The following is a 10,946-nucleotide window of genomic DNA, read 5'->3' on the forward strand; positions in this document are numbered from 1 at the left end:
GAAATACCTCTGGACACCAGAGCTATATGCTTTAGGGGTGCGCCCTATGTGGGCTACATGGGTGCTTTTGCTGTGATGGACTGATTACTGTGGGTGGTCTTGTATTCATGACTGGCCCCTGGTCCTCTTAGTTGGCAGCTTCTACCTTGCATGAAAACTGCTGGCCACTGGTGGGCAGGGCCAGTACATGAAGTGGTTGGCTATGGGCCCTTGATGGTCCTTGGGCAAGTGCTCCTGGCTCATTGGTGGGCAGAACCAGGTGCCAGGGCAGCTGGCTACAGATTCTGTGGTGTCCTGGAGTTGGTGTCACCATGCTAATGGGTTGCACCAGAGCCAGGGTTGTCCTGGGGCTGTAGTTTCCTTGCTAATGGGTGAGGCAGGGTCCTGAGACTGTCAAACCACTGGTTTGCTGGACTGGATACTGGGGTGCTGACTGGAAGCCTGCAGTCCCATAGCTGTTGTTGGCTTGGTAATGAGTGGGGCTGGAGCCCAGTGGTCCTGGAGCTAGTGCCACTGGTGGGTGGAGTTGTGTGCCAAGGTGGCTGGCCAGGTTTCTAGAGGCCAGAAAATGGTATAAGCCAGCTGCTTGGCAGGGATGGGTTACTGGCCTTCTGTTGAGCAGGACCAAGTCCTCGGGCTGCTTGGGAGTTCAGAGGGACCTATGGCTGCTGAGGACCTGCTGGTGGTATGGCTGAGTCCCAGTGAAAATGGATGCTTGGCCAGAAGTGGTGTCAACCAGCTAATGAGGAGTGCCAAGTCCCAGCCACTAATAAACTAGAGGAAGGACTACAAAATGTTCACATGCCAGCATCAGTGTCCTCATGGTAGAGTGAGCTTCCCCAAATGACTGCCACCAGCAACTGTGTACCCAGTGTGAGTCCCAGTTGCTCCTGCCTCTCCAGGAGGTTCCCCCAAATCAGCACTTGGGTCTGACCCAAGTTCCTTTCAAGTTGCTGCTTCTGTCCTAGGTCTCAGAGCATGTGAGATTTTGTGTGTATCCTTTAAGAGTGGAGTCTCTATTTCCTACAGCCCTGTAACTCTCAGGAAAGCAAGTCCCATTGGACTTCAAAACCAGGTGTTCTGGGGGCTGATCTTCTTGGTGCAAGACCCCTGGGCTTCAGAGCCTGATGTGGTGCTTGAACCTGTTGCTCCTTGGGGAGAACCTCTTCAGTTGTGATTATGCTCCCATGATAAGTTACCTATCTGGGGGTACAGGTCTACACTCCTCCTACACATCTCACTGTATTCCTTCTTTATATCTTTAGTTGTAGAGAATCTTTTCTTCTAGTTTTCAGGTTATTCTGATCAATAGTATTCCTACTCCATCATCTTGGTCTCTCCACTCTTTTTACTCTTTTTGTGTTTTTTAAAGAAAGATCTTTCACTATATCTTGCATGTTTTTTTCAAAGCTAAGTTTTTGTCACCTATGTGACAGGTCCTCTTTTGGATCATGTTTTTGTGTAACAGTTAAACCTGGAGTGATTTGTCCGCTCACAAACTTTCAGGATATTGTGTTGGTTGACTATATTATACCATCTTGCTGAAAAGACCTAGTGAGTAGGAAATAGAAGATATTTTAAAGGCCTTGCAAATTCATATGTGTACTATACTGTGGGGAAAAAAAACCTATGGAAACAAATAAAATGCCACCTCAGTGACATTTCTGGTAATGTAGTTGCCTTGGGATGAGTTCAGCTAGTCCACAAAATCTGGTCCAGTTTTGATAATGTTCAAGATCAGCTTGCACTGTTTTGAAGTTTCTTTTATTTCATTTTACTCCTCAAGCGCAAAATAGATAGTTCCAATAATTTATAGGAGGTACTGGTATAGGAGGAAGGCTGTGACTTCCCATGACATTCCTATTTTCACATGGAGGGGCTCTCCAAGTTGTCATTTTCTTGGCACACTGCACAATGGAACATATATGGTCTGTCATACAAACATAGAATTGCAGAATTCCTTGCTTTTGTCTCCCTACTAAACAGAGTACTTGTAGTAACCCATAAGGTTACTGACATAATGCATGATGAGAAATATCTGTCCTGTCATATGAATACAAAACCATATGATTGGCTTTTATCCCTTTACTAAACAAAATACTTATACTGTACTAACCTATAGGCAATAATGTTCTACTTTGCCCTCTTCCTTACCCAAAGAGTGAATCCAGGTAATTCCATGGGATGCCTCTGCATTTAATTTTATCCGGAAGTAGAAATGGATGGTAAATGACTGCAACCTAATTTGGCAAGACCAAACCATGTTTGTGTATTGCAGAAATAATGGCTTGATTCACCCTATTTGGCAATACCAACATGCTAATTTTCCTGATTAAAAAACATGTTGAAGAAGACAGAGTCATTAATATTAGTTGTTACCTTCTAACCATTTGCAAAATTAGTATTTTACCTCCTCTATGTATTTTCTGCATTGCTTCTGCATGTATATATTTATGTGTTTTAATTTTCTTCCCTCTACTCCCTCCATTATTATATATAAGATGGGTTACTGATAGCTTCATCATTTTGTCCATAGGTCACACAATGTTGAGTTAGATTACATCAGAACCAGAGATGGAACTGACATCACTTAGACATTCCAGATTGGAATGTCTTCCTCTTTGGAGTGACGAGAGGAATAAAGTGCCACTGTATTAGGTGTTGACAATGCATGTGTGTAATATGAGGGGAAGGGTGTCTACACCTGATATGCGGTCAGTGGGGTGGACTACCATGGATCTTTATTGGTGTACTTCTTTATTTATATATTTTGACCATATATCTTTTAAACTCCTTTACTGTAAATGGGACTTCTTTCTTTATAGAAGCCAAAATTCCAGATGCTTTCTCGTTGACTTTAGCAAATATAGAACATGGGTATGGGACCTAGGTTGACCAGTAAGATATATCAACCTAGGCTTTGAATGAGAAGCAAGCAGTAATAACAAGCATGTACAAGGCAGTATGAATTCAGATGACAGTAGTAACAGCACCTGCACCATAGAAGTTTGAAAGGTAGGGCTAACAGCATACTAGCAGTGCTTTTGTGGGATTTATGTTGGTGGTGATGGTGGGTCGTTGGCGGAGCTGAGCTGCATGGAGATGGCAGTGGACCCTCACAAGATATTTATTAGGCATGATTTTTCAATAATTCTGCCTGCCTTTCATATTTCCTATTCCTTTTACAAGTTTGATTCTTTGGCTTTTTTGAGTTTCTTTTTCCATGGGTGTGTGCATGTGAGGGTCTGTTTTAACTGAAATATATTTTTTAAAGTTTGCTTTTTTCACTTAAAATATGTATTATAAACATCCCTACAGATAAGTAGATCAATATCCAATCCTTTTACCTTCTGGTTTCTTTATACATATATATGTATGCATATAATTATAAACTAATTAGATTCTATCACACATGTCATATTATTTTCATCTTTAAAAATATTTTCCTGTTTTTATCACTGCCACTCCTCAATATGATTAATAACTGGATTTTTTTCCTTTTACTCCTCTCTCTATGCTCCAATAATATATGCATTGTTATTGTTTGTTCTACAAAAATGGCACAATGATCGCCACGCTTCTGTGCATTATGGTTCTGCATACCTTATATACATACATATATATAAATTCAATAACTATTGTCAAATTGCTTTCTTATAACTATTCATATTTATACCAACAATATGTGAAATAAAGCTTTTTCCTTCATCTAAGCCACCAGTAGATGTGTTCAGTATTTGTCCATCTGATGAGTATGAATTAGTAACTTTTCATGTTATTTGACATTTCACTGACTAGTAATGAGTTTAATCAAATTTCAAGGCCATTCTAACCATTAGCTATGAGTTGCTGATCCATATTCTTTGCTCAGTTTTCCAATCTGAGAGGCTCCCTATTTTTTATTGATTTGCAGGCACAACTTATTTTGAATCTAAGTTTTTTTCAGTTGTATGTATTACAAATATTATATCTCACTCTGCAGCCTGCCTTTCACTTTCTTAATGTGGCTTTGTAAGAACAAAATGATAAACATAGGAATGAAAAACAGTAATGAAATTTCAAAAAGATAACATTCACAATATCATGCAAAGTCAAATAATTAAAAGATATTCAACTTAATTTTTCATCAGGAAGATAAAAATTACACCATAATAAAATATCACTTCACACCCATTAAAAGGGCCAAAGTGAAAAAGACAGACGATGCCAAATGATGGTCATGTGTGAAACAACTGGAAATTTCAAGCACTGTTACTGGGAGAATAAACTGGTAAAACTATGTGGGAAAATCTGCTAAAACTGATGATAAATATTCCCTGTGACTCAGCAATTCCACTCCTAGGTATATATCTGACAGAAATGTATATGGGTGTGTATACAAATCTAAATATGTATCTAAGAAAACATATATAATATATAGTATAAAATATAATATAAAAATATAACATATAATACATAATATATAATATATAATACATAATATATAGATTGCCAAAGAAAATTCCATATGTACACATACACAAAACATATATTCTAATTTTTTGCAGCACTATTTTTAATAAGCAAAATTGGGAACTATTCAAATGCCTATCTACAGTTGAATGAAAAATAAATTGTGGTATATTCACACAATGGATTGCTATACAGCAATGAGAATCTGTGCTCTACAACGACATGTAAAAATGGCTTATGCACTTATAATTTGTTTATGTATGTATATGCTCAAAATAAAAAACAAATATTTATTAAATATCTAGATCAGGGCCTCTCAACTGTCATTGAAAATGTCTGTAGAAATTGCTGATTGTCTCAAATACTTGCATTTAGTGGCTGGAGGTCATGGATGCTGCTAAACATCTCACAGTGCACAGGACAGCACCCCCCCCAACTCATCTTGCCCAAAATGTCGATAATGCTGAGGTTGAGAAAACTTGGCCTGGATATAAATGTAAGTATAGATGTGTAAGACCACAACAATAGAAATTACAAAACATTTTTGAGAGATATATAAAAGTTATTGAAGAAATGGAGGATTATAAATTGCTCATGGCTTGAAAGACAAGATTGTAGAGATTACAATTCTCAATTGTTTATAGATTCATTGCAATTCAAAATATAATATCAGCATTTTATTCTGTACACACATGGACCCTATAATGTATATTCAAATGGAGTGGGGCCCCCAAAATGGCCAAGATAATCTAGGGAAGTAAAAGCTAGAAGATTCACCATACCACATGTCAAAAATCATTATGAAAGTTTTCCTTAGATTCTCAGGTTTTATTTATATATTATCTTAGTGCTTTGAGTTTTCCCCCCTTTATTTAAATCTTTACTTCATCCGTATTTAATTTTATTTTAGATATGACATAATGATGTTATTATTTTCTACATAATTAGGAACTATAGTTGTAATTATCTGATTAACTGAAGTGGTATTTAGGAAATTGGTTTAAGTTCCCAACTGTCTTGTTTTCTCTACTTACATAACGGTTATTAAGCTCTAGCTTTATTACATACCATCAAAGAAAGTTAGCTGCAAAATTTATATTTTAAAATGCAATCAATTTAGTTCAATATATCATTTTTTATGGTTAGCCTTCTTTGTTTATTTTCTTTAAAATATCTTTATGTAAACAAATGTAATAAAGACTACCACAATTATACCTAAATTCAGCTGTAAAAAAATGTTTGGAAATTTAGCTCATTTAAATCACCTTAAAAGACAGTGGAAGAGAGAATGAGAAGTGAGATGGAGAACAAACAGGAGATGATCATTTCTGGGTTCTGGGCAATTTTAAGTTGAGGATAAATAGCTGTAAGTTTATCTGCATCACTGATGAGGGAATAAGGTAACTGAGTCCTTCTTTCCTCTTAGGTATAACTGCTAGCTCCAGAAAGATATGAACTCTTCTCAGGAGGGTTCAATATAGGCAAATATATGTGTGATTAAAAGAAAACCCTTTAATTAGTCCCTTTATGTTGTTTTTCTGATCATCCAGGATACCTGGAGACTCAAGAGTAAATCTATTCCCCAAGAAACTAAATCAAGTTAAGCTCCTGCCTGTCTAACTATATTAGTTTCCATTCTCTGTCCTTCAACTAGTTGGGTGCTTGAAGAGAAATAAACCACTCTTCCTGAACAAGTGATCACAGGTATACCAGCTCTTTGAGTAGTAACTTGCAAATAAGTGCCTCGACATAGCATGTAGAAAGTTAAACATTTTGACGGGGTGAGGGGTAAACACAAATGAGTTTTATCTTGAAATGAATCACATACTGCAATGTGAGTTCTTAGAAAGGAATATTTCTTTCATTTCCATTTGCTTTCCTTCTTAAACTTCCACTCAGAAATAAAATATTTGGGGATTGTTAGACTTCCTTCTAAATGTGATTATCAAGTCTCTGTCTGTCTTTGTCTCTTTTGCTGTCTCTGTTTCTTTTCTCTATTTTTATTCTCTCTTTCTCTTTCTCTCTCTCTCATTCTCTCTCTCTCTCTCTCTCTCTCTCTCTATATATATATATATATATATATATATGCACATATATATACACACACACACAAACACAGATGCTGCTTATATATATATACACATATACGTATACATACAACATATACATATCTGTATGTATACAGTTAGTATAAGAACCTATGAATAGGGACTAGGTTGCTATGACAAGGACAGACAAGTCCACTATTGATACCTCTGACTGATACTCCTGCCTTAGGTCTCAGGCTAACTTGCAATTCACCTGATGAAAAATTTCCCACTTTATCTAATCTAAATGTGATTCATTCTGGTGTTGGGATCCCACTGGTACAGTAGAAATTTTAGAGATACATTTGTTCCACTTTTTGAGTTCTGATATCCACATAGGTGATTGGGGTAATTGTTTCTGTTATTTACTCTTTTATTTGAAGAATATAGCTTTAATGTAGCTTAAGTCACATTGTGTAGATATAGAATACATTTTTGTATGGGCGTTTTTAACAGCAGATAACCTCATTGCTCTCATGTTGGTGAATCTTCCCTTGAAAATAGTGACAATCTTGAACTCAACAATATTTTGGATTAAATTACAAACACTTCTGTCTCACTTTCCGCTGTACACAATTCCAACTTTTCTTGACATTAAGCAAGCAGAGGCCCTTTTCTCTTAAAGTGGTTGTTTTTCTTGTTACAGGTAGTAGGTTTTAAGTAAGAATCATATACTTGATAGAATTGTCTTCTCTTATGAGGACATTGCCTAGATTTTGATGTTTAGGGTAAAAATATGCATCCTAGAAATCAGAACCCACTCAGTGGATTATGGTTGGGAGAACACATATGAACTTTATGTTCTTAGAGCCTCATAAAGGATAGTCTAAAACAAGACAAGTTTGAGGCCAGCAATGTATGAGGCTTGGTATTTTCTAGATCACATGGGAGACTGTAGGAATTCTGTATGGAGTTTAGATTCTTAACCTGCTCTGAGAGTATTTCTTATATAAGCTGCTAGTGGTGTTAGTATCAATATCAATACCATTACCAGTGCCAGTGATGAAATCTTCCTCAAAGTTATAGATTTGGAATTGAGAAGTCTCTATAGCACGAGAATCAACTTATTTTCCCTCCCTCCTTCTTCCTCTCTCTTTCTCTCTCTCTGCCTGTCTCCATCTATATATCTATGTCTACATGTTTTTTAAAAACAGGGCAACAGCTACATATAATTTGTTATCATTTATTGCATACTTATCAAGTACTTGCTAAGTACTTTATATTTATCTTATTTTGTACTAACACCTTCACTGAAGCAGGTGATCCTGAGCTTCAGATAAGATTACAGGGCTTCCTAGGTGGCACAGTGGTTGAGAATCTGCCTGCCAGTGCAGGGGACACGGGTTTGATCCCTGCTCCAGGAAGATCCCACATGCCGCAGAGCAGCTAAGCCCGTGCACCACCACTATTGAGCCTACCCTTTAGAGCCCGTGAGCCACAACTATTGAGCCCATGTGCTGCAACTACTGATGCCCACGCACCTAGAGCCCATGCTCTGCAACAAGAGAAGCCACGGCAATGAGGAGCCCATGCACCACAACGAAGAGTAGTCCCCACTCACCACAACTAAAAAGAAAGCCCGCACACAGCAAAAAAGACCCAACACAGCCAATAAATAAATAAATTAATTAATAAAAAAAGATTACAAATGAACCTGATACCTTGATTTCAACTTTTTGTGACCTGGAGCAGAGTACTCAGCTGATGTAAGCCACAGAAAGTATAAGATAGAAAATTTGCATTGTTTTATGATGCTAAGTTAGTATTTATGATACATCAATAGGAATTGACAATGGATTTCTCCTATTTTTTTGACATATATCTGTGTGTGCCTCTGTGTTTTTGAGAGAGAGAGAGAGAGACTGAGAGAGAGAAGATTAAATCATTTTATCTCCTTTTTCAAAGAAGCTATGTAATAAGTGAAGTCAAGGATAACTCTAGAATTATGTGCCATGTATGATGCAGTTTCTATAGACAGAATGGGTTCTCAGTTCTTAAGTAAATGCTGGTGCTTGTGATATTCCCACAGAGAGACCAAAAGGGAAGTGAAATGACAAACGTGAGCCTAGTGACAAGGTTTATATTCATGGGCCTTCGCCGTGCACCAGAGCTGGACACACCCCTCTTTGGAATCTTCCTGGTGGTCTATGTCCTCACGGTGGTGGGGAACATCCTCAACCTCCATCACGGTGGATCCCCACTTCCACACCCCCATGTACTACTTCCTGACTAACCTGTCCTTCATTGACATGTGGTTCTCCATGGTCACTGTGCCCAAAATGCTGATGACCCTAGTCTCCCCAGGAGGCAGGGCTATCTCCTTTCACAGCTGCATGACCCAGCTCTACTCCTTCCATTTCCTGGGGAGCACCGAGTGTTTCCTCTACACCATCATGTTCTATGACTGCTACCTGGCCATCAGTTACCCTCACAGGTACACCAGCATGATGAGGGGGAGAACATGCGCCCTCCTGGCCACAACCACGTGGCTCAGTGGCTCTCTGTACTCTGCTGTCCAGACCACACTGACCTTCCGTTTGCCCTACTGTGGGCCCAGCCGGATCCAGCATTACTTCTGCGATGCACCACCCATCCTCAAACTGGCCTGCACAGACACCTTCACCATCGAGATGGTGATCTTTGTCAACATCAGGGTAGTGGCCTCGGGCTGCTTTCTCCTGATAGTGCTGTCCTACGTGTCCATCGTCCATTCCATCCTGAAGATCCACACCTCAGAGGGGAGATGCAGAGCCTTTCAGACCTGTGCCCCCCACTGCATTGTGGTCCTTTGTTTCTATGGCCCTAGCATTGTCATTTACCTGAGGCCAGGCTCCAAGGATGCTGTAGATAGGATTGTGGCAGTTTTCTACACTGTGCTGACACCCCTTCTGAAACCTGTGGTGTACACCCTGAGGAACAAGGAAGTCAAGAAAGCTCTGTTGAAGCTTAAAGACAAAGTAGTATATTCTCAAAGCAGATAAGGTCTGCTGGGTAGATATGCTCATTTTACAAAGTTAGTTATATAATTTAGTCATCAACAAGAAATGTATTATGTTTATAGTTCTTGGTGTTAAACTTTATCCAAACCCGCTACTCAGGAATACTTGTTTAACTTATTTTTCTGAGGAATTTTAAAAACCATATAAGGTTTTTTAAGCTTGAGATTCCAGCTTATTAATTTAGTAAAACCAAAACATAAATCATATTATCTTAAACTGCATATTTCCTTGAATTGTAATCTGGTTTGTTCTTTTTTTTATTGAAATATATATTACTTAAAAATTGTATTGAAGTATAATTGATTTACAATATTGCGTTCATTTCAGGTGTACAGCATAGTGATTCAGTTATTCATATACATGCATTCTTTCTTTTTCAGATTATTTTCCCACTTAGGTTATTACAGAGTATTAAGTAGAGTTCCTTGTGATATACAGTAGCAACTCATTGGTTATCTATTTTATAAATAGTAGTGTGCGTATGTTAACGCCAGGCTCCTAATTTATCCTGTGCTCCTATATTTCCCTTTGGTAAACATAAGTTTGTTTTTGAAATCTGTGTGTCTGTTTCTGCTTTGTAAATAAGTTCATTTATAGCATTTTTAAAAATTAGATTCCACATATGAGTGATATCACAGGATATTAGTCTCTCTCTGTCTGACACTTCACTTAGTATGATAATCTCTCAGTCTATCCATGTTGCTGCAAATGGCATTATTTCATTCCTTTTTATGGCTGAGTAATATTCCATTGTATATATGTGCCACTTCTTTATCCATTCATCCATTGATGGACAGTTAGGTTGTTTCCACATCTTGGCTATTGTAAATAGTGATGCTATTAACATTGTGGTGCATGTATTTTTTTCAAATTATGGTTTTATCCAGATATATGCCCAGTAGTGGGATTGCTGGGTCATATGGTGGTTTTATTTTTAGTTTTTTAAGGACCCTCCATACTGTTCTCCATAGTGGCTGTACCAGTTTACCTTCCCACCAACAATGTAGGAGGGTTTCCTTTTCTCCACACCCTCTCCAGCACTTATTGTTCATAGACTTTTTGATCATGAAAGTTATGACCTTTGTGATGTGATACCTTATTGTAGTTTTGACTTGCATTTCTCTAATTATTAGTGATGTTGAGCATCTTTTCATGTGCTTTTTGACCATCTGTATGTCTTCTCTGGAGAAATGTCTATTTAGATCTTCTGCCATTTTTTGATTGGGTCACTTTTTTGTTTGTTTGTTTTTTGACATACAGCTGCATGATTTGTTTGTATATTTTGGAGATTAATCCCTGGTCGATCACTTTGTTTGCAAGTATTTTCTCCCAGTCTCTGGGTTGTCATTTCATTTTTTTCTTAATGATTTCTTTTGCTATGCAAAAGCATTTATATTAAATTAGGTGC

At 37.8% G+C, this 10,946-nt stretch overlaps 1 pseudogene; it reads left to right on the plus strand.

Annotated features, from left to right (window-relative positions):
- Positions 1–8,589: 8,589 nt before the first annotated feature.
- LOC130829339 (olfactory receptor 10G9-like) lies at positions 8,590–9,520 on the plus strand (annotated as a pseudogene).
- The last annotated feature ends 1,426 nt before the right edge of the window (positions 9,521–10,946 follow it).

This window comes from Hippopotamus amphibius, chromosome 9 (assembly GCF_030028045.1).
Source record: "Hippopotamus amphibius kiboko isolate mHipAmp2 chromosome 9, mHipAmp2.hap2, whole genome shotgun sequence".
NCBI lineage: Eukaryota > Metazoa > Chordata > Mammalia > Artiodactyla > Hippopotamidae > Hippopotamus > Hippopotamus amphibius.